Genomic DNA, 24,674 nt, shown 5'->3' with positions numbered 1-24,674 from the left:
TCTAAAAATTGTAATCAATAGACCAGCAAGATGGCTCATTTGGTAAGGGTGCTTGGTACGTACTAAATAGGAAAACCAAAGTTCAATCCCATGAGCTACAAAGCAGAAGGAAAGAATCAACTTTCACAGATTGTTCTCTCTCCTCCACATGTACATCATACATGCACATACACACATACACAAACACACTAACCAACAAAATTAATAAACATATAAATATAAAAAAGAAAAATAAAGAAAAGCAATACGTCAAAGTTTCAGTGAGATATCACATAACTCCTATTAGGATAACCACTGTAAACTAAACAAAAAATAAAATTTTTCATATTTCTGGAGTAATGTTAACCTTAAACATATGTTGTAAAAACTGGGATGACCATCATGGAAAGTAGTGTGCAATTTTCTTGGAAATGAGAAAGCAGAAATTTTATAAGCACTAATTATCTCACTTCTGAAATAATATGTAAATTATTGAAAAGAGGTTCTTAAAGTAATACTTCCCACTCATGTTCAATATCATGTTCATTCACAAAAGTCAAGATGATAGAAACAAGCGTAATGTTTATGGATGAATGAATAAACAGGAAGGGAATGTCATTCAGCATCTTAAAATAAGAAAATCCTATGGTTGGAGACAATAGCACAATTGGTAGAGTGCTTCGTGCATTGAAGCCCTTGGCTTGATGTTGTGGAATATTACTTTAACTATGTAAAGGTGTGTGGCTTTTGTTTATGCTGCATTTGTCTAATTATGTAAAGATGTGCTGTTGTTTCACCTTGTCTGTCTGAGGAACTTGATTTTTCTAATAAAAACGCGGTTGGCCAATAGCTAGCTAGGCAGTAGAGCGATAGGCGGGGCTGAGAGGCAGAGAGTATAAATACCGGCGAAATCTAGGCTCAAGGAACAAGAGAGAAGAACTAGGGAGAAGGAAGACCTCCTCACCGCCAGAAGCCAGGCGGCCTCCAACCAGCCAGACCCGGAGGAAACCGGTAAGTAAGCTACAGAGAATGAAGGAAAGGTTCATTTTTGACCCGAGGCAAAAGGTAGATAAGAAGAAAGGTAAGGCTAAGATAAGGCTGAGCATTCCTAACTAATAACAAGTCTCCAATATTAGGACTTGGGAGTTGGTGGCCTGCTAGAGTTTGATCCCTAGCACTAGAGGCAGAGTAAAGTATACCTGTATTTCCAGCACTCTGGAAATGGAGGTAGGAGGTCAGAAATCTAACATTATTCTCAGTTAAAGTTCAAGGCTCACTGCAATACACCTACGAATCCTTATCTCTGCCCCACAAGAAGAAGGAATCTGTCATGTGAGTCATATGACAACCCAGTAATCCGATTTGAGGACAAAATACTAAATTAATATTAAAATGCCAAGGGTTTGCTTATTTTCAAAAGGAAACAGGTTTATTTGAAGGCTGAAACTACAAGATCAGCTTTTTTTTCATTTGTTTCTCCTCTGTTGAGTACACCTTTAGCTGCTTCATAACCTCCTGCCATGTGGTGGTAAGGCTGGGATAATAACAGGAGGGAGAAAACAAAAAATAAGAAAGGAATTCAGGAGTCAGGCTTTCTCTAACAATGCACCACCAAGTGAGCTAAATGGAGTTTGACAAGTATTACACATGATGGTCCCAAAAAGGTGACCCACTTGACACAGTCACCTTGTAGTTTTCTCTACTACTAATGTTTTCACTACCTATCAACATCCCCACACTGAAAACCAAGGTTCCAACATATGAACCTTGAGAGACTTCACTCAAATTATATCCAGTCCATAGCATAAGATAATCATAAAGAGGCAACTGCTGAAAGAGCCCACTCATACATAGTATCTACATTAACTAAATTCATAGAAACAAAAGGGGGAATGAGGTTTATCTAGGTGTAGAGAAGAGGAAAGCAGTAATTGTTCAGTATGTGTATAGTTTTAGTCATGCAAGATGAACATATTCTAAATACAGAATTACCATGATGTGTCTGTTATTAATACTGTGACATTTTTAAAGAGGTGCATATCAACTTCAAAATTGTTATGATGGTATTTATAGTATATTTTAATAACAAAAATGGTTTGATTTGTGTTGAAAACATATAAACATACTTCCTTGATGTTCCTTAATCGTAGTAGTTGCTGATTTATTATATAGACTGTTGTCCACTGGCTTTCTCTTTTTGTCAGATCTCACAGATTCTGACTCCACTACAACCCCTTTCCAGCTTGGGCTTACATTTTCTATTCGACCTGCATTCCTCTCTGAAAGCGGTGGAATTCAGAGGGTATACTTTAAGCCTGATCCCACAGTCTCAGAAAGTGCTCCTGTCTGATTCAGCCAAGGCCTTACAGGAATTGTGCAGGTTTTTTACATCTTCCTTTGCTAAAATCTGCTTCCCTCAACTTCCTTTATAGACAATGATCTGTCTCTCCTAAAAACAATTCTTTTTTACAAATTTAGAGAAATTTTTGAGCTTACGTAGAGGACCATGGTTGGGGAAAGAAGTCAAAACTTCCCAAATTACTGTCAAAATCTCCTGTGTATGAAGGAGCATAATTGAGTCTCTATAGAACAGGGGGATTCAACATGGGATCACCAGTGTGTAAAATACAAAACCCACTTTGTTTGTGAACCTGGAGTTTTTAGAGTTAATCACACAAAAGAAGAATAAAAATGGTTCCATAGCAGTGGTAATCTAGACATTTGCTTTCTACACAAATTGAAGAAAGCACAAAAACAATGTTTATTCTTTTTACTTGGGCTCTCCTAGGTGACTAGAACAAAGGATATGAAAACTATATATAAAATATATTAATATATAAAAATATAATTATTATATATAGTAAATAAATATTATATTTGATAGACATAAACACTTATTAAGTCAGGTTTTTTATTTTTAAGTTTTTGGTTTGGGGGGGCAGGGTCTCTAACATAGCACTGGTTGTCCTGGAACCTTGCTAAATAGATAAGCAAGCCTTGAACTCGTAGAGGTCTGCCAGTGCTTGTATTACAGGATAGCACTGCCATGTTTGGCCCATGTTTTAAAAATAATAAAGACAGCCAAGTTACCCCTGAAATACTGATAACCTGCTAGTCAGTCCTAAGGCTTACAAGTTAAAGTAGACCCAGAAAAACCTGTCTTTCATTGGAAGCAATGACCAGTAGTTACTTGGCCTACAGGCAGTCCCAATTCCTTCATGAAAGCTTGGAAACACTGGTCCTGCTGTCCGTAAAAGAATCTGAAGCCGCAACAACAGAGTAAATCAACCCAGCCACAATGAGCCAAACAAATGATTAGGCTAAATATTCTTTTGATACCCCCTTTTTTTTCTGGGCTGCCACCTGAAGGTGCAGCCCACAACTGAGGTGGCCTTTCAAAAGCCAATTAAGGCAATCAGGATACTTTTTCAGGTGTGGCTCCATACTAATGTATTTTTAATTTGTAGCAAGTTAACTGTAAAACCAACCACAATTACCACTCAAGATTGAACGTACCTGACTGACGTACCTGATGATAGCTATAAAGCAGTACTTTCTGGTTATTCAGATGTCTCTTGAATTAGAATGGCAAACTGTCCATTGATCTACCCATTTCTGATTCTAAGTACGTAACCCTAACTTCCAAACACCTTTCATCTGCTGTGTGTTATCCCCAGTTCTAACAGAACTTCAGATAGAGCAGATAAGTGCAGGTAAGTATGTGAAAAGTAACTAGGAAAAGATAAAGTGCTGTAAAAGCCCACAAAACAGACTACCAACCTGAAGTTAGCAGAGGCACACACTACCACTGTAACAATTAGAAATAAAAAGGAGTTACTAAGAATTATTATGGAAAAAAATAATGGAAAGTGGATACTAATGATAATGTGGAACACCTATACTGTTTTGAATGTAAAGAGGACAGAAAATCATAATCAATCCAGGTAACTAGTTCCCTGTACATTCATAAATCAGTCTTTGTTGCTTGCTCTACACAATTTGAACAAAAATTTTTGCAGAAATAATTTAACCCTAGAAAATGAAAGATACATTCTTGCTTTATCTACTATGTAATTCAAAATAATATGAAGTTTTAATGTTGGTGTTATTAACGGACTATTTCTTTTATCTTGTTTGTAATAAAATGTCATAAGTATCCCGTTCCCAAATATAACTCTTAAAGTGTTACCCAAAACTACAAACTGTATAAATTTATTGAAATCACCTTGCAATATGATTATTTCATACTCTCTTTCACATCTCTTACCTCTAATATTCATTCAATTGTCATGATAAACATTATTTCTATTTAATGGCATATCATATTTAAGGGTTCATTATTCAAATTCCAAGTCCAGCAGCAAATCTTAGCTCTGTTATCTCAATAACATGCCAAGCAACTGTGAGAATCTCCTAGAGAGCTAGATTTTATAAACATTCAAATATATCCTTTTCTACTACCTTGTTAAGAATTATGCTTTCTTGTTACTAGCAGAAAAATTTACTAAAGAGACAACCACCTATAGATAAATCTATTTCTCCTCTGCTCAAGTCTAAACAGTAGTTCAAAATTCTATGTTGAGGATTGAAGTGATATTCATCTTTTCTGGGCTATAAATGATCTTTATCTCAGTCTTGCATAAACCAATGAAATAATGTGCTCAATAATAAACGAAATCAGTATCTTAAGCTGAAAGGCAGTACCCTTACACTTTTGGAATATCAAAAAAATGTTTTTATCTCAAACTATTTTCTATAAGAATATTTATTAATACATGTTGGCTTGTATTTTTCCTCGTTGATATACCACTTGACCAGTGGTTACTCAACTTAAAACATATCAGTGCCAGGACTAGATGAATATCCCATATTAAGCAGACTAGCTTTAATCAGTTATCACAGTTCATATTTGAATGTTAAGAATTTTGAATATAGGCTATGAATTAGATAAAATATCACTATTAGTTTTACTGGTTAATGGTAAATTATTGTTATATAAAAGGAAGTGGCTTTCATTAGAAAATGTTGACTATGCATTTAGGGGTGTGTGTGTGTGTGTGTGTGTGTGTGTGTGTGTGTGTGTGTGTGTGTGGAAAATACAAGAGAAAGAGAAAGGAAGAGAAAGCTTGTGTGTGGAAAATTTTAATTCTACCAGGAGAGTTTTGTGATGCTGTTTATTGTACTGAACTTTGAGTTATTCTGAGATGATTGAAATTTTTGAGGTGCAGATTTGAAGTGAGAAAGAGGAAATTCTTCAGGACTTTTGGGTGGGTCAAAGCTGTTGTTTGTATATGCAAATTAGCCTGAAATAGTATTGGAAAATATGTCTGAAACAGCATTAGGTATAAATTCACTGGAATTTCACCTACTGTATCATGTACAGTGTCCCTTAGGACTTGAAAATATTTATTTACTTATTTATTTTTTTCAGTGCTGGACAGTGAACATAAGCCTTTTGCCAGCTAAACAAGCACTCCAAAGATAAGCTATATTACCAGTATTTTAAAAATAGATTTTAAAATTTAGTCTTTGAGATTCCTTGCATGTATAAAATGAATATTGATAATATCCATCCATCTTTCTCCACACTACCCCTTTATTTTACTTGAGAGGAGACTCTCCTATGTCCTTGAATTCTCCTAGCCCTTTTATCTCTTATCTCCATAAAGCATCCTAAGCGTGTACCACTATGCCATACCACTTTAATATTTTTTATCTATCAAATTTCAAAGTTTCCATTTGTGAGACTATATTGTGAGGCAATATGTAAAAAATTATTCGGTCATTATTTTTCTAAATGTTCTCTATGTTTTCCCTAGAATGAATTAAAATCAAATCTATTTATTCCTGAAAAAGCAGGGAAATATTTTAAAATTCTTCAAGAAACTACAAAATTTCTTTCTACTGTGAACATATATATTTGCACAATTTTGGATCAAAATGTTTTTATGTGTGTCATAAATGTCAGTTGATGACATTCAAAACGTGCAAAAAGACAACAGTGGCTTATAGTCATATAAATTGAGCCTGTTCTCCTCAATTTCAAAGCATTACAGTAAAGCTATGAGGGAATAATTCCCATATAATGTCTATGATCAGAGCTTTGTTTTAGGAAGATTCAACTTGATTTATGGAAATGAGATAGTAGATACTAGGTGCTCAACTCAGTATCTACACTGAGAGCTTAGTTCCAACCCATTACCATCATTTTAAAAAGTGTCCATATCATGTAACCCCGCCGTATTTCTGATACCTTGTATGCAGAGAGTTAGATGTGATGTAATTTGAGAGACACTTTATCTGTATCATGACAGGTATTTTTCTGATGGGCAAAATATTCCTTTGTGGGAAACGCCTTGAAGCTTTAGGTTCTTGTCAATATATAATGCAATTAAATGCCAGGGGACCTGTCCAATTTTCATGTATGCACACCAGTGAAGTGGCTGTGTCTTCAAAAGCCCCCATCTTCATTTTAATATTATTTTCCTTATGACTTTGATCCTTTGGGTATGTTCATGAAGACAATAAAAAAAAAACGACTTCAAAAATGAGAGGTTATCTTCCATGATTGTAGAACAAGTCATCTTAACTAGCAAATATGCTACCTTTGTTTTTGTGATCCACAGAAGAATGTAATCAAGCAAAATTTGTGTGCATTGTTCTTTTTTATTCTGGGGAACATCTGAAATCAAATGCTATCTGAAATAACAAAAAGTGGACTTTTTGGTCAAAATCATTGCATATTTTAATTCCTTTTCAATACACAAAATAAGATATTACTGAAATTTTATTTTTCTTTAGTATTTTAACAGCCACTTGATAGTGCCTCAATCATTTGCTAGCTATCATGTCCCTATGATGAGCTATAAACGAGCATTGTGATTTATATATTTTATCTTATTAAATGCAAGACATTAAACAGTTACGACAAATAACATTTCAGTCAATGTCTTTGTCTAAACCTGATTCTTTAGGATTTATTGGAACTTAAATTACACTACAGAGGTTTTGTTTTGTTTGGTTTTGTTTTGTTTGGTTTTGGTTTTCTTTCCTTTTTCCCAGACAAGATATCAAGGATGCAAACTCCCATACTATGTGGGCGTTGGCTATGGCCCTGTCCAAGAAAATGTAAATTATCAGTTTAGATTTTGATCAGGCCCAATGTTCTAAATGAAGTTCTCTAAGGGTGGAGGTACCCACAAGCATGTCGGAGAATAGCAGCTAAGGTAAGCTGGACCCGGGGGCATTTTTTAGAATTAACTTTGTCTTTCCTTTTCACCTTCTTGAATCATTGCTAAAATGGTAATTTTGTTTATGCTATAATAATAATGTTGATAACGTTGCTAATCATATGTTCAATTTTCTCTGGTAGTAATTAGTTAATAAACAAATGGTCAATTAATGGGATTATTTTGGTACATATACACTGTGCATTGTACGAGTTTTATAAAATTTTTCTTATGAATATACATTATGTTTTTATGATATTTCCCAAGTTAATAGGATTTTGGCTAATCAATTTTCTTAGTATAAATATATAATAAGGAGAAATAATAATTTACCATGTTTAAAAAGTTTTTTTCATGAATGAGAAAAGCACATGAAACAATTTATATATGTTTTATTTTCAATTGCTTCCATACTAAAATAGCAAAAACTTAATTACTAAAAGCAAATATCTTGCATTATCTCACCGATCTGAATGTGCAAATTACAGGTACCACAAAGCAACATCAGGTTGCCCACTAAGCCTATAATTTCTAAGTAGAGAGTATAATATCAAAACTGGGAAACTGGTGGTCATAAAGGCTCATGACTATTTGGAGGGTGGTATCTGAAGCAAGAGGATTGCCAATAGTTTGATGTCAGAGACTCTGTCTCAAACAATTTAAACAGCAACCAGGACAGGCTCCAAAACCATAGAGAAACCCTGTCTCGAAAAACAAAAAAACAAAACAAAAAAAAAAACAATTTAAACAGCAAGAAGAAATTGTATTTTTAAATGTGTTTGTTGAGATCAATGGGTTTTTCTTATATGTTTATCTGTATGACCATAATTATATTAATATATTTAGAAAAAGTCCCAAACACTATCCTTTAACAAAAAACACCTAACCCTTTCGTCCCACCTTGCTTATTATGTAACTGAGATCAATTTCCTTCTATATTTCTATCATTTTTTGCATTTGAGAGGATTCTAAAAGGTAGAACCATAAAAGTGTATGCTTTTGTAACTGAATGTGTTCTTACTAAGTAGCACGGCCTTGAGCTCCAGACAAGTTGGTAGTATATCAATAGTTTGTTTCTTCTTATCCCATGGTACAAATATCCCACATTTTACTGAAATATTTGTCTACATGTACCAATATTTTGTTTCTTCTTATCTCAGGGAATGAATGTCCTACAGTTTGCTAAAACATTTGCCCATTGTTGAAATATCTTGCTTGTTTCTACTTGGGAACTTCTACAAACTAGGTTGCTGTGAATAATTATGTAGAGAGTTTTTGTGTGTGTGCCTGTGTAGATATAGAGTCTCATTTCTGGGCTAACTGTACAGAAGTTCAATTGCTATGCTACTTGGTGAGTTGAAGTTTGTTTTGTCATTTTAAAACTTCCAAATATTTTGTAGTTTCTGTACAATATGGTATTTCTGATAACATTTATCAATAATCTAATTTCTTTGCAATATTAATGACTATCTGGCATTATAACTTTATTATTTATTTTACATTATGGAATTTATGCCATGGCATTTCCCAATAGTTTTAAATGAATTATCAATTGCCTGAGTTTAATGGAGTTGAATTTCTTTCCGTGTATTTGTTTATTTCCTGGCTATATATCTTCTTCAGTGAAATGCCACTAGTTGGCTTTTGCCTTTTTTTCTTGGGGTGGGGGATGACACTTAGCCGAGAATGCATGCATTCATCCATGCACAGCACTCAGGATGACACTTAGCCGAGAATGCATGCATTCATCCACGCACAGCACTCAGGCAGTGAGCCACACTCCCACCTTAATATGCTGTTGTAACCATTTAGTTTTAAGGATTTTTCAGACATATTCAGTATTACTCTTATCAAATGTGATTTAGAAACATCTTTGCATGAGCAGTTGGTTTTACTTTCATTATCGTGACAAGATTTCTTTAATTTTTGAATGAAGTCTCCATTAAAAATTGTATGGATTATGCTTAAGGTGTATTTTCCAATAACTCTTCATCAAATGGAATGTCCACAAAGCAGTCTCCTATATCGTCTTGGGAAAGTTTTGTAATTTACAGATTTATAGGGAATGTATGCTGTTTGAATTTAGTTATATATAAAATGTGAGGGTTAAGTCACAATTCAGTTTTCACTCTAATAAATCGTTAGTAGTAGATTGTTTTAAAATCCATCTCTCTCTACTGATATGCTTTTTTATTTTCAAATGCTTTTATTAGTATTTTATTGTAAGTTTCATTTTTATTTCCCTGCGAAAATATGTATAAATGTATACAATTTATGATCATTCCTATCTCTCACTTTGTCTACCTAATATCCAAATTTTCCCCAGGAATGTCCAATCATATCTCCCCTCAAAAGTCATATTCTTCTTTTAAAAATATCTATGTTTACCTGTCTAAGTCCAATTAGTGTTGTCCTTGAGGGTGGGAGGTCATCTAGTGGGGCATGGGTAATCAATCAGTGGCTACCTCCACGAAAAGGAAAGATAGACAGAGAGAATGAGAGAGGCCTTCTTCCCCCTGCACCTATCAACTGCTTAGTTTTTCAGCTAAGAGTGGAGCCTTCGGGGGCCTTCCTCCAACCCATGCTAAAATCTTTTATTGGATAGATCTTGTGGAAGAAATCACAGCTCCTACGAGTAGGTGTGTGTAAATGGCCATGTCATGTCAAGAAGATAGCATTTCACAGCTTCTCTCCTATCCTATAACTCTGTTAAATATTAGTTATCCATACTGTATAGAGGCATGTCTACAGTCTTCTACTCTGTTACCTTCATGTATGTCATGTATGTGTCTATTTACTTGCCATTATCTCTCTCCATGCTCTCTCTCTCCATTCTCTCTCTCCCTCTCCCTCTCCCTCCCACATCCTAGGTGTTAATGTGCACATGTGATGGAGGAAGGTCATTGGTTAAATTAAAAGAAACTGCTTGGCTCTCATTGGTTAGGAGATAGGTGGGAGGAGTAAACAGAACAAAACGCTGGGAGGAAGAGGAAGTGAGGTCAGACTCGACAGCTCTCCTCGCTGGAGCAGACGCTTCACAGAGAGACGCCATGCCCCACTCCTGGGCAGACACACGCGATAAAGCTCCGACCCAGGATGGACTTAGACTAAAATCTTCCCGGTAAGACTGGTGCTATACAGATGATAAGAAATGGGCTAGTCCAGGTGCGAGAGTTAGCCTAGAAGAGGCTAGGTAAAAATGAGCCAAGCAGTGATTAAATAAATACAGTGTCTGTGTAATTATTTCGGGGCATAAGCTAGCCGAGCCAGATGGCTGGGGTGTTGGGGACGCAGCCCCGCCGCTTCATATTACTACAAATGGCGCCCAATGTGGGGCTCAAACCCACGACCCTGAGATTAAGAGTCTCATGCTCTACCGACTGAGCTAGCTGGGCCAGATGGCTGGGGTGTTGGGGATGCAGCCCTGCCGCTTCATATTACTACACACATGTGTGTGTGTGTGTGTGTGAGTATGTCTATCTATCCATCCATCCATCCATCCATCCATCCATATAGCTATCATCTCTCTGTCTGCCTCTCTGTCTGTCTGTCTATCTATCCATCTATCTCAGTGCAATGTTGAAGGGATGAATGTGAGTATGGGTGTAGGTTGTGAAATTGGAAAGTGAAGTATGAGGGGATTTTTAAAAGGTACTGGAGGAGCAGGGGGAGAAAACCTGAACACATGCATGTAAAAGCTGAAGGGAGACTACTGTCGGGTATAAATGGACAAGTGGGGCAAAGAAGATGAAGAATAAGATAAGGGGAGGGGAATCAATGAAAATATGCTTAAATTTCACTGCGTGGTGATGGCTGGAATCAAACATGGGATCATCACTCTTTTGTCTCTATGTGTTACAATTCCATGTATATATTATCATGTACTGCTACAAGATTGTTCTGCATTCTTAATGACCATTTCATCATCACATATTTCTTTGTGAATATTTATTTACATTCAGATAACTATATATATCGTCTGATATTAATGTAAGTAAGCAAGATTTTTGAATTAGCATATTTCCATTTTCTGTCATTGCTATATCAAATCATAATAAGAAGCTTAAACAATACAGTATTATTTTGTAATTTGCAGAAATCAGAAATCCTACAAGATTAAAATTGTGTTTTCAGTATACCTGCATGCCACAGTTAATCATATAATGAAGAATCTGCTTCTAGTCTCTTTAGCTAATTAGCCGATCTCAATTGGGGGAGAAAGAAACCAATTTCCTTTCCATTCATCACAACAAGTAAAATTTTACTTTTTCTGTTTTAGAACATAAGAAAAGAACATATGGCAATTTGATAGATATACTGCTCCTGTGGGTACTAGAATGCAGGGAGAAATAGAACTAAATAATACAAACCTATCACATTTTCGTAAAAGATAAAGGGCTTTATCAGACATGTGTGGGCTTTACTTAGTATGAGGGGATAAGACATTGGTCAATCGATGGAGAAAGACCAGTAGTCAAAGCAAAAATAGTGTCTGATAATCTATTTTGTTTCTTTATATCATATGTTAACAGATGATTAGCATCTGTCTCCATTTGCTGCCAGAAGAAGCCACTCTGATGGTGACTGAATAAGACAATGATCTCTGACTGTAGCAAAATATCATTAGGAGTCATTTTATAGATAATTTTTAGAGTAGTAATATTTGATTTTACCATAGTTCTCTGGACTATCTACCCTCTGATTTTGGTCACCCAAGCAGTATTTGGTATTGCTTCTTTTCTCATGAAGTAGACATTAATTCAAATCAGAGATTGGTTAGCTATTCCCACAAGTTCTACCCTAGCATATTTTGCAGGCAGGACAGATTGTAGACAAAAGGTTTTATGGTTGGGATGGTGTTTATGTTTTGTTTGCCTGCAGGCTCCATGTAGGCACCAGATAAACTTCACCATGTTTAACAAGATGTGTGAATGTTGTCTTCCAAAATGGAGCATACTGTCAGTTGCAGAGAGCAAACCATTTTTGCAAAGCCTGTTTTGTTTTTTGGTTTTTGCTTGTTTTTTTGTTTTTTTGGATTTTAGTGGGAACTCTCAGAAAACAACTCAATTGAATGAAACTCAATCATGCTACTGGAAACTTCATTTGGTGACAAGAGATGGCTAGTTGTCAATCTACATCCCCATTAATAGGAGACATCATTAGGATCGCCTTCATATATTTCAAAAAGTTTCCATTGCACTAGACTTATATATTATCCCTCACTCAAATGCTTTTCAATTTCCTTACAATGTTTCCCTCTACCCCACACCTTCCCCACCAGATCATCGCATTGCCAACCACATATGTCCCTACTCTGCAAATGAATTAATTACATTTCTCCTTCCCAGGAAGATCTATTTGTCTCCCCCTAGACCTTTCCTCTTTACCTAACCTCTCTATGTCTAGGGACACATTTGCTTAATAGCTAATATCCACTTATAAATGGATACATACCATATTTATATCTTTCTGGGTCTGGGTTACTTCACTTAGAATTATTTTTTCTAGTTCCATCCATTTGCTTCCAAATTTCATGATGTCATTTTTTTTAACCACTGAGTATTACTTCATTATATAAATTTACCAATTTTTCCTTATCTATTTTTCTGTTAAGTGACATCTAGGTTCTTTACAATTTATGGCTATTACGAATGAACACATAATGAACATGGCTGATCAAGTGTCCTTGTAAGATGGAGCTTTCTTTGGGTATATGTCCAAGAATGGTAAAGCTGGATGGTGAAGTAGATCATTTCCCAATTTCCTAAGGAATTGCCATATTGATTTACATAGTGACTGTACAAGTTTGCACTTACATGAGCAGTGGAAGGGTGTTCCCCTTTTCCTAAATCCTCAACAGCATGAGCTGTCATGTGTGTCATTGATCTTAGCCATTCTGACAGGTGTAAGATGAAATTTCAAAGTAGTTCTGGTTTTCATTTCCCTGATGAATGAAGGAACTGAACATTTCTTTAAGTGTTTCTCAGTCATTTGACATTGTTCTATTGACAATTCTGTTTAAAACTATATTCCATTATAAATTGGATTATTTTACTTTTTGACATCTAATTTCCTGAATTCTTTATATATTTTGGATATTAACCCTCTAACAGATGTAGAATTGGTTTAAAAAATTCCATTCTGGAGGCTGCTGCTCTGTCTGAATGATTGTGTTCTTTGCCTTACAGAAGCTACTCATTTTCATGAGGTTTTGTTCATGAATTCTTGGTCTTAATATCTATGGTTCAGAAAGTTTTCACTGAGTCTTATGTTATACAGATAGAGTCTAAATATGAGTTCTTCATTAAATCCCTCCACTCAAATCTCAGGCAATCCCATAAAAAGGAAGCAGAAAGTATCAAAGCTAGAGATGGAGGACTCCAAGAGCTTTAGGCCCTCTGAAATAACTAAGCAAAGCACATATGAACTCACAGAGACTGACACAGCAAGCACAGGGCCTATATGGTCCTGTGTGTATTTATTATAGCTTGGTTTTTTTTAATGGGATATCTTAGTGTGAGAACAAGTGGGTACCTGAATTAGGTGCCTTTTTTTTTGAGACTCTTTTCTCCTGTTGGGATGCTATGTCCAACTTCAATATGACAGCTTTTGCTTATCTTCTTATATTTTATTTTGTCATATTTGGTTCTTATCTCTTAAAGGCCTATTTTCTCTAATGAGAGACAGAAAGGAGTGGATGGAATATGACAGAGAGGAGTAAAGGAACTGAGAGTAGTAAAAGAAAAGAAAAATACAATCAGGTTATATTTTATGAAAAAAATCTATTTTCAATAATGGGATAAAAGCGTGACAAACAAAGATACAGTTGCTGATCAACCAAGGCAGTGGGAGTTATATGGGCCCAAGGTGAAAACTTGCAGTGCATACACATAGGCCCAGACAGAGAAGTCCCAACAGAGCTGGAGATATCAAGTACCATATAACACGGATTGTTCTTAAGGCGCTCACAAATTTGTTGGCACCAAATACCATAAGACAGGGATAGTGCTAAACACCCCTCTTTATTTTCTCTTTGTATGTCCAAGAAGTTAAAGACTTTGATTAGAAGTTTCAGCCTCAGAGCAAGATGGGCAGGCATAGGTACAGAAAACAGCTAGCTGTTGTTATAGTGATCTTAAATGCTAACTCACAAGCCATTCCACTAAAGGCTACAGAGAAGAGTGTAGCAACACACCTGTTATCACATTAGGGCTCAGGCGGTTTTGACCATCTGCAGATTGAAGTGCACAATGTCTTACTTCCTATGAGTTAGTTTTCTCAAACTGCATAAAAATAACAAAATAATAATTAGATGACTAAAACTACATGAATTTATTTCCTCAGAACCCTGGAATGTGGAAGTCAAAAAAAAAGTGGGTAGAATTGGATTCTTCTGGAGGCTCTGAGAGAATCTAGTGCAAGTTTCTCTCATATGTTCTGGTAATTTGCCTATGTCTTCATTTCTATCATTTACAATCTCATAACTACTATAGATTTTTAATAATTCTGAATTTAAGTCAATTATTAGGAATTTGAAATTCAACTAAATTTTGAACTCAGCTTATGTAAACTTATGCATTCATGTCACATGTAAAAACATTTACACAAAATCTTTAGAGCTGTATTTGTGATCAAATGTTTCCAGTATTTTTGCAATTAAACTTGAGGTCAATTAATATTGAATAGGCTACCTATACATAAAATATTGCTCTAGTTTAGAATTTTAGCAATATCTCAATTTGTAGGGAAATTTATATAATGTTAACATACTTTTAAAGTTATATTCGTATATGTTTATTTTTAAGTAGTAATGTACATGTTTTATTTAACTGTAATTTTATATTATTTGTTGTCCCCCAAAAGTATGTGATTGCATAATAATCTTATGCTTAACAATATTTTAGGGGATACATATAGTTACCATGAATATATTTTCTTCTTTTAAATACATACAAGTAAATTAGAAATTATGTTAATGTTATTTTCCAAACATGACTCACTTCACCTTTCCCCATTATTTCTCTACTCCCTGTGTGGTACTTTCATGGATTTATTAACAAGAAAGGATAATAATTGACTCAAACTTTCCATATTATGTATTATATTTAAAATAATTTTTCATTGATATTCTTATCTAATTTAGTTGTATATATTTTAAAACTGAATAAATTCTGGTTATTGGATTTTGTTAGTAGGTTTTCTCTTAATGTAGCATTTTATTCTGTTAATATACAAATTTACAGATGAAATAACATAAAATTATATTTGGAACTGACCTACAATAGATTATGTGTTGTGAATAATGGAGGTTTTCAATAATATTCTGTTTCTAACCACAAGTATTCACAAATAACATATGTATAGATTTTATAGTCATCACTAGATTAAGTGTGGGGCAATTTAATTTGTTTATTGAATTTTCTATAATATTTGTCCAATTTATCAAGTCTTGAGTAATTTAAACAGTAGCCAAGTAATTTTTCCAGAGTTATTACACTTGTTATGTAGTATTCAGTTTTATACATTTATAAATTCAATTTTATCCTGTTTATTGCTAAAGCAAACAGTACATTCTATGCACAAATTTAATATACAATAGCCTTTAAAATTCTTTCATTACATAATGGATTTTACTATAATTTCTTCACATCAAGTCTATTTCTGTTTAATAATAGTGTTGTAATTCTAATCCTTGCATTTGATTACCTTTATTTTCTATTAATTCCCTATAATCAGAAAATATTCCATCTAAATATTGACAGCACACATACTTACCTACGATTAAATTTTAATGTAAAATTTTTAAAGAATTCCATATACTATGTGACTGTCATTGTGGGGATTTTGTTTTCTTGTCTATTTCCTTGATCTGTTTTTTTTAGATTTATTGATTTTTATTTTATGTGCATGAGTGCTTTGTCTGTATGTTATTCTTATGCACAATATGAGTTCAGTGACTCCAGACCAAAGAGGAATGAAACCTTCTAAAACTAAACTTAGAGATTGTTGTAGGTCACCATGTGGGTGTGGTCGACAAATTTCAGGTATTCTGAAAAAGAAACAAGTGTTCTTAACCACTGAAGCATCTCTCCAGTCCCTAAAGAAAACATCTTTGCCATAAATTATTAACTATTTTTTCCTTAATTTGTGAATTTCTCCAATTTAATCTGTTCGTGTTCTCAAATTTATTCTTTATTTTTATTCTGATCAGCCCTTTATTAGATAATATCTAATACTCAATTTATAGGCTCTCCAACATCTACATGGTACTTGAATTTGCAAAAGGGAGAATGAACTAGATATAATACTCATAATTAATGACCGTATATAGAGTGTCTAATACACTGGGTTAATTGTGTTAACTATTGTAATAAGTTGTTTTAACTTACAGTTGAAACTTACTTTTTCTAATATGCCAACTTAAAAAATTAATTAGCAAACTAATTAAAACATAAAAACATGAAATGTTATGATTTTCACTGAAGTTAGGGACAAGAACATGTTGCCTATTACTAATTATATTGTTCCAAACTGAAATTGGAAACAGCCAGAGTGCTAGGAACAACAAAATATGTAGGTGGAATGAATAAGAACAAGATCATCTATGCACAGGAAGTCATTTAAGCAAAACGTCCATCACTCTTAAAATCATATTCGTCCTTAACCTATAGAAAGTGTTTTTATAATAAAATGTTTGTACAAAAGGGTGAATCCAGACAATTAAGAGAATAAATAACTATATCAGGATGTTTTGTCGGTGTTATTCTACCAGTATCATAGCACCTGCCTACCTATTCTTTTCTACCCCGTCTCAAATCAGGACTGAAGAAGAAAGACACTTAATACAATTTTTGAAAGGATGCAGTAAGTAAATTAGTAAACATTTGCTAGAAGGGATAGATTGCATTTCCCAGGAATCCCTACATGGAATTTAAAAGAGCCACAACGAAGAATTCCCAAGAATGAGAACTGAAGAGATCACCATCATTGAGCTGGGTACCAGAAGGTGGTGGTGCGCACCCCTTTGATCCACGCACTCTCGAGGCAGAGGCTTACCAAAGCTGTGTCTCCTTTTTAAATTACTATGAATGACTCTCGAGCCCTAGAGCCCTAAAAACCTTTCAGGTATACTGACACAAGGGGCCAGATTCCAGGTAAACAGAAGTAAAAATCCTAAGGCTTTTCAGAAGCCCAAGTGATAAGGTGAAGAAAGAAAAGGAATGGCTGTTAAGAAACCCAGGAGCATGCGCAGTGTCACAGTGCAGCAAGCCCGCCAAGTCCACGGACTGGAAGTGACCTAAAGGACTGGAAGTGACGTAAGGAAGTGGGAAAGCTGTACGGGAAGGCTTTGTCCAGATGGCCGAAGCTGGTGTACATGATAGCTGAAAGAGAGAAGACGGAGCTTCCCAGGTACAGATGATTGTTAGAAAATATGATTCTAAATAAGGATTTAGGCCTTTATACAACACTGAACAGTGTACCACACTGCAGAGATCAGGACCTCACTTTTGCCGTTCGTCATCTTGGGGCCTGCTCTGGGCTGTGATAAATTTTGTAGGAGATTAGAGGTGTGATTTGACTCAGAAGAAAAAAATCGTTTGAGCCGTGCAGTGGTGGCGCATACCTTTAATCCCAGCACTCGGGAGGCAGAGGCAGGGGATCTCAGTGAGTTCGAGGCTAGCCTGGTCTACAAGAGCTAGTTCTAGGACAGGCTGTAAAACTACAGAGAAACCTTGTCTCAAAACAAAACAAAACAAAATAAAACAAAAAAGCATCTCGTGGGGGGATGTTGCAATGGGATGGGGGTGGGGTTGGAGTGGGGAAGTAGGTCTGGGGGTGATTGGAGTTATGGATTTGCAATGAGTCCCCAGCAGCTTGCTTCAGGGTCCCATTGGTGGCAGGTCCACACACCAAGGTGGCTGGTCCCCAGCTATGTGGCAGAGGGCTGGTCGCTGGTGAATCCTGAGATCAGTGTTAGCAGGCAGGGGGAGTGGGGGGGTAAGGGGGGAAGCACTTAGATAAGCACATCCTACAGAATAAACTTGGATATTTATTAATTGGGTTATGGAAGACAAAGAAAAAGAAGAGAAGGGAGGTGAGGGGGTAGAGAAGGGGACAGAGAGAGCTCAAAATTGGCGAGGGAGGGAGAGAGGCTGCAGGGAGTGGGCACGGCTTGTCTCTTAAAGAGACAGTATTACATTCCCACCTCTTTTTTATAACAAAAAGTGGGAGATTAGAGACCATAGATGGAAGGAATTGGGGAAGCAGAATTTTAAGACTTCTTCCTGGTTATTTGTGGGCGTCATCTTTGGGGAGGGGCACTGAGAAGGCTGGTTGCTAGCCACATCATGGCACAGTTTGTCATTTTGCTCCTGTCCAGTGATTGTGGCATGGAAATGGCTGGTGTCTCTTGCACCTGGTTAAGGTATAGGCAGAATAGAGGACAACCTTAAATTACGGGGAAAATATTAGGACTAGGGAATTGAGGGGGATGTATCTGACCTGTGTGAAGTAGATCCTTTAATTCGACTCTCTGGAACTCACAAGAATTTTTAGGGTTTGTGAAAAAGGAAGTTTTAGAGACATTGTATAATGACTGTGATATATTTTTATACAATGAAAAGTATTTTTAAGATTATGAAAAGCATTATGAGAGAGAAATTTGATCTGAAATATTTTCATGAGTTGATTTTTAAACTGACAACACCTCTCAGCTATGAAGATGGTGGTGAAGTCCCCTGACCACAGTCAAAATGGCAGCAGCCACATGTTGTATGAAAAAGCCACAATTTTGAGCTTTAAGGATTTTAAGCTTAATAAGAGAGACCTAAAGTTGTGATCTGCCCAGTTGCTGAGCTGCCATGCCATAGCACAACCCACAGAGGGGAGCAAAAGGCTGGAACTGAAAAAGCTGCAGCATGCCATGGCTGGAATTGAAAAAGCCAGGGGACTGTAGTAGTGGGAGCAGTAGGCTGCGTTCCCGTCTGGCCCCACACTGCTAGCTTTTGTGTGTGTGTGTGTGTTTATTTTTTTATTAAAGATTTCTGTCTCTTCCCCGCCACCGCCTCCCATTTCCCTCCCCCTCCCCCAATTAAGCCCCCCCCCCCCGGCCTCCTCAGCCCAAAGAGCAATCAGGGTTCCCTGCTCTGTGAGAAGTCCAAGGACCACCCACCTCCATCCAGGTCTTGTAAGGTGAGCATCCAAACTACCTAGGCTCCCACAAAGCCAGTACGTGCAGTAGGATCAAAAACCCATTGCCATTGTTCTTGAGTTCTCAGTAGTCCTCATTGTCCGCTATGTTCAGAGAGTCAGGTTTTATCCCAGGCTTTTTCAGACCCAGGCCAGCTGGCCTTGGTGAGTTCCCAATAGAACATCCCCATTGTCTCAGTGTGTGGGTGCACCCCTCGAGGTCCTGAGTTCCTTGCTCGTGCTCCGTCTCCTTCTGCTCCTGATTTGGACCTTGAGATTTCTGTCCAGTGCTCCAATGTGGGTCTCTATCTCTGTCTCCTTTCATCGCCTGATGAAGTTTAATATTCAGGAGGATGCCTATATGTTTTTCTTTGGGTTCTCCTTATTTAGCTTCTCTAGGATCACTAATTATAGTCACTGCTAGCTTTTTACCTGAAATAACAGCACATAAATTTTATTCTTTTAAACATGGCTTGGCCCATTAGCTCTAGCCTCTTACTGGCTAACTCTCACATCTTGATTAGCCCATTTCTAATGAGTGTAGCACCACGAGGTGGTGTCTTACCAGGAATATTGTTAACCTGCGTCCATCTCGGAGAGGAGAGCTATGGCGACTGCCTTATTGCCTTCTTCCTCCCAGCATTCTGTTTGGTCTACTCCGCCTATCTAAGCTGCTGTCCTATCAGGCCAAGCAGTTTCTTTATTAATTAACCAATGAAAGCAACAGATAGACAGAAGACACTTCCACATCAGGGGGACGGATATGGATGGTTGCTATCTAAAGCTAAAATTGTGAAAACCCACAAAACAGCAACACCACAAGGCCTATAACAGGGATGTCTCCCCATATAGGCAGGGTGCAAATCAGCGCAAACACCCAGGACCCATGAGTGGTGTGTCCCCTGAATACGGGTGGGATGCTATGGCCTGGCTGTATCCAGTCAGGGTCCAGAGAAACAAGAGGCCGCTCTGAGTGGCCTTTTACGGCAATGAAAAAAACAAAAGAGAAGAAATGAAAAAAAAGATAAAGAATCTGGGGGACCCTGGATCCCCCCATCAGTTGAACGCACCGCACAGTTTCTGGTGCTAGAGCGGGCTGACTAACCCCAGGTTAGTCCAAACACAATTTTAGTTATGGAAAGCAAGCATAGCAGAATGGCTGGAGACTCACCATTCAAAGCCTGGAAGCCAGTGGTGGGAGTAGGAAAAAAGCCCTGGTTCAGGATCCTACTCTCTGGAGAGGAGCAGTAGGGCCTAACAGAGTCACAAGGCACCAATGTTATGGATTTGCAGCCAGTCCCCAGCAATTTGTTGTGGGGACCTGGTGGCGGCTGGTCCACAAACCAAAGTGGCTAATCCCCAGCCATGTGTGGGCGGGCTGGTCCCTGGCAAGCCCGGCAAGCTGTGTGAGCAGGCAGTGGTGGATGGGAGGCACATAGACAGGCATATCATATAGAATAGAATTGGATATTTGTTATTTGGGTTATGAAGGGGAATTAAAAAGTAGATAAGGGAGGTTAGGAGGGAAGAGAAGGGACAGAGATAGAGCCAAGATGGCCAGGGAGGGATAGAGGCTGCAGGGAGTGTGCATAGCTTGTCTCTTAAAGAGACAGCATTACAGTTGGGGGTGCCTTATTCCCAGCACCGGCACTTGGAAGGCTTAGGCAGGCAGATCTCTCTGAGTTCATGACAGTTTCTCTATGAAACAGTCCTGACTATCCTGGAACTTGCTTTGTAGACCAGGCTGACTCATGGCACTCAGGCACTCTTTGAGTTTGAGACCAGTCTGGTCTACAAAGTGAGTGCCAGGACAGTCAGGACAGGATTGTTTCACAGAGAAACCCTGTCTCAAAAAACAAAAAAATGTGGAAGGGGTGGAATCTCAGAAAGTATTAAGGAATCTGCTTCTGTACAGTAATGGTGAGGCTGATATGGGAACAGGATGCACTGTGGGAAAATGGAGGATAGAGTCAGTAATGTGTGCAAACAAAGGAGAATATGAGGTTTAGAGTTTAGTAGTCAAGCTATAAGTCCCAAGGCGATACTTTATGTTCTGCTTGCTGGAAGGTGCCACAATATGTTCTGGCTTGGGATATTCAGTGAACATAATGTCTGTAAATGTCATCCTATGATTTTTTATTCTAAAAAGAAAATATTTATTCATTGATTGATTAATTGATTTAAATGTGCATTGGTATTTTGCCTGATATATCTGTGTCAGGGTGTTAGATCACCTAGAACTAAAGTTATAGAGAGTTGGGAGCTGCCATATGGATCTTCTGGAAGAATAGCCAGTGCTCTTAACCACTGAGCCATCTCCTCTAGTCCTTTTTTATTTCTAATTAAAACAGAACTTATTTGATTTTTAACTATGTGTACCTTTATATACAAATATTTACATATGTATTTACATACATGTTTTTGGATATGTAAGTGCAATTACCAACAAAATACAGAAGAGGGGTGTCAGATCTCCTGGAGCTAGAGTTGCAGGAAGTTTGTGAAACACTTGTTATTGATATTGGAACAAATTACTCTAATTAACCACTAACTTGTCACTCCAGCATGGATTTCCAGGCTTTCTTAGAGAAAAGTATGGAGGGGGATTTTTTTTTAGAAGAAATAAGGACTTTAATGAAGACTATTTCCCTTTGGTATAAGACATCCAAACCAAAAATAGGCGATGGCCAAGACTAAAAACCAAAAACCCGTCGACCCCCCTTGTTCACAAGGCCTATAGAGTGAGCTCGCAAGATTTCTGTCCTGGCTGCATTGGCCTGCAAGCGGAAGGTAGGATCTTAAGTAAGATTTTACATCATGACCCCACAACACTGTTTAACCAAACAGTTCTCTTGAGGAATAAGAAAAATAAATCCTGTCTTACGTACTTTTAGGCCAGATCGAGTAAAATATCAACAGTTGTTAAAAAAAAAAGCTTGGAAAAGTCAACGAGGTGATATATAAATGAAATCGACTATCATAATTTGTGCCCAAAAGTAAGCAACAGAAACAAAACCAGGAAAATAAATCTACAACCCTAAAATGTATGCGGGGGAAAAAAAAGTGCAGTTCCAGACCTACCAATAGTACTGGGGATTGTCTACTGCTTTGGTCTCAAAGCCTCCATAGAACCCACCTGGAGGCTAACAGTACACATCCTGGAGGCCCATGTCAGTCACACACCCCCATCCCTAAAGAGTGGATGGGGCTGCCGGAAGAAGGGCTACACTTTGGCTGGAGATTTCAACACACATGCAAACAGGGGAGGGGCAGGCTTAAAAAATGTATAGACCCCTTGGAGAAAGGGATCAAGGCCAGGAGGCACTGATCAAGGGAGGGGTCCAAACCTGCCCCCCACCCCTCCACCACCAGGAGGGGGCTCTGAGGCAATCTCTCTGTCTCTTTCTTTTTGGTTTTTGGAGTCAGGGTCTCTTTACATGGCCCTGACTGTTCTGGAACTAACTCTGTTGCAGACCAGGCTGGCCTCACAAATCTTCTTGTCTCTGCCTCCTGAGTGCGGATTAAAGGCATGTGCCACCAAGCCCAGCTTGGGGCAATCTCTTAAGGGCTGCACAACCAAAAGGCAGAGGAGATAGTTGCCACTCCTGCCCCTATTCTTCCCAAACACAGAAAGGGGTGCTGAGCACAACAGGGTTCCAGAGCCAAGGCGTCAGCAACCCTTATCCACACGAAGGGCCTGAGAACTCTTTGCATAAAGTATCTGCAGACTTAGAAGATAGTCAAAGGCACAAAGTTGTAAGGGATGCATAGGGAATAGGATATGTTAAGAGGGATCTGGGGTATCCTGAAGACCAGGGGTAAACCAGAGGTATGATTACTTCCCTTCCCCCAAAGGGCAATTGCTCCACTGGGTCTTTTTCTATTTTAAGAACCTACCCTTTGGGGGAAAGGGCATCAGTTTGGCACAGACAAGGCCCAGGCAAGGGACCACTCTGTACATTAATACTTTGGTGAGGTTTGGGCAGAAGCAGGATGCTACCCCAGGTTCCTAACTAAAATTCCTTGTCTCAGGTGAAGCACAAACAGAGGTCCCAGGAGTTAGAGGACACAGTGGTATGGGGTGGAGGGCTTCCAGGACAGACCGAAGATCACACTTTCCGGTCCACGGGTTGCTGTAGGCACAGTTCGCTGCCCGTGGAGATGATGGGCAAGTGATTGTCCATGTGGTAGCTGATGAGGTGACTGACGCTCTCAAAGCGGTGATCTTTTGTCCGAACCACACCTTCAGGGTCCACCAGAAGGAGGTGCTTGGGCTGCCCACTCTGCAGGCCAGTGAGCACGTACTGGCCAGGTGTGGTTGTGCTCTCTCGCACCAAGAAGTCACCATTGAGATGGAGCAGGGCTTCAGCCTCACGCTGGCTCAGCTTCCCATGGAACCAGGACTCCCCTTGGAGCTGCTCAGCCATGGACATGGACTGGGGAGGTGGAGGCACCCGGAGGGCATCTTCAAAGGGCTTCATGTCAAAGAGGTCTCGAGGTGCACTGCCATTAACAGAAGGATTGGGAGGCCCAGACCCACCCCCAGCTTGGTGGGCCTTGTCTAGATTCTGGATGTTGACATAGGAAGGGTCATCGAAGAGCTCTCTGCCTGGGCAAGGTGGTGGAGGCAGCATCTGCTTATGGACATTGCGTCTCCTGCAGCATGCTGCCCTACAGGCAGTGTAGCTCCCAAGTGGCTGGGCATCTGGGCATTGGGCAGAGTGGGTCAAGCAGCCCCTTCTTGAAGCCTCATGTCTACCACCCCGCCGAGAGTGGGTTCATTCCCTGGGAAGTCATTTTAGTACTGATGGTCAGGTGGCTCTTCTTCCTCCTCATCCCAAGCCGAGCCATCAAAGCCAGCCATCCTGTCATGGGAGGTGACCAGTATGGGTGGATTCCTGAGATACTGTTTGAAGCGCAACTCAAAGGCCTGACCAATGGTGCTGATGACATCCTGAGCGAGCCCTTCAGAGCACTCCAGGATATGGCAGGTTCTCTGATTTATAGTGTCTTTGGCAACGTAGGCAACATACTCTGCTGTGTCCGGATCCCCACCAGACGCCAATGAGATAGATTGCATATGATGTTTGGCAATGATCTGTTTGCAGTCGGCTGCCATGAGGTTAAGGCTGCTGGTGGACACAGTGAGGGTGACTGGCATTCTAGCAAACTTCAGGTTACTCCTCCCTAGGATGGAGCTGAGTGGGCGGCTAGAGGGCTTTCTCTTCCTTGTTGTTCCTCTGGCACCAGGCATGGCTTCACACACCAAATTGATGG

At 38.4% G+C, this 24,674-nt stretch overlaps 1 pseudogene; it reads right to left on the bottom strand.

The window, feature by feature from the left end:
* Positions 1-22,228: 22,228 nt before the first annotated feature.
* On the bottom strand, positions 22,229-24,652 carry LOC142841306 (SHC-transforming protein 1 pseudogene; annotated as a pseudogene).
* Between the last annotated feature and the right edge of the window lie 22 nt (positions 24,653-24,674).

The sequence above is a fragment of the Microtus pennsylvanicus genome, chromosome X (assembly GCF_037038515.1).
Source record: "Microtus pennsylvanicus isolate mMicPen1 chromosome X, mMicPen1.hap1, whole genome shotgun sequence".
NCBI classification, from domain to species: Eukaryota; Metazoa; Chordata; class Mammalia; order Rodentia; family Cricetidae; genus Microtus; species Microtus pennsylvanicus.
Note: the sequence above shows the minus strand (reverse complement) of the source record. Positions and strands in the feature narration are given on the sequence as shown.